Source organism: Sinohyriopsis cumingii, chromosome 1, assembly GCF_028554795.1.
Source record: "Sinohyriopsis cumingii isolate HCF-2022 chromosome 1, ASM2855479v2, whole genome shotgun sequence".
Lineage (NCBI taxonomy): Eukaryota > Metazoa > Mollusca > Bivalvia > Unionida > Unionidae > Sinohyriopsis > Sinohyriopsis cumingii.
Window position 1 is genome coordinate 147,511,037 of NC_142961.1, and position 765 is coordinate 147,511,801.

Genomic DNA, 765 nt, shown 5'->3' on the forward strand with positions numbered 1-765 from the left:
TTACCGTTACTTGTTTATAGACGTAATAATCATACACGATTTGTAAACTAGCACAACTGTTATACACAACATCACCATAATGTTAGAAAATCTGAAATGCTGGTCTAAACTGGAAACTGTCTCTAATGGCTACCAAGTAACATCTTTTCCTCCACTTAAGGATCGCGAACAATACGTGGATAAACGATAAAATCAATCATTCTATTTGAATGAAACGTTTATTCCCGCTAACCAACTTCCTTTGTGACCACTAATTGAAGCAAGTGAGTTTGCTTTGATTATGCTTGAAGAAAAAGGGAACTATTGCAGTCCCAGAATAGCTTCAGTTTCTACCGTTCTATCTTTTGAATCCCAGGTAATTTGTATCGATTTTTGACATTTGGAGAACGACTCTGTATCTTTCAGACCAAACGGGACAATTAAACTAGTGTAAAATACATTCCCATAATTCTTTGCGCCTTGCACGTGCAGCTTAAATTTCTAGTCTTCGTTCAATAATGACACAAAGGGATAGCCACTGGAGAATTAATGCAGGTAAAAATATACACGGCGAGTGAATCAGGCAATTCAAATTGAAATCTTCATTTGCCATCCAAGGAATAACGTGACGAATTATTACTGAGATTTAATATTGAAAAATGATTAAGACAGAGAACGACGAACAACTGTCGAGCTTGAGTGAGTTTGAAATAATTCACACTTTTTAGCGATTTGGAATATGAAAAAGAAAATTAAGATCTTTCCCAGAGCTTTTACATAAATGAA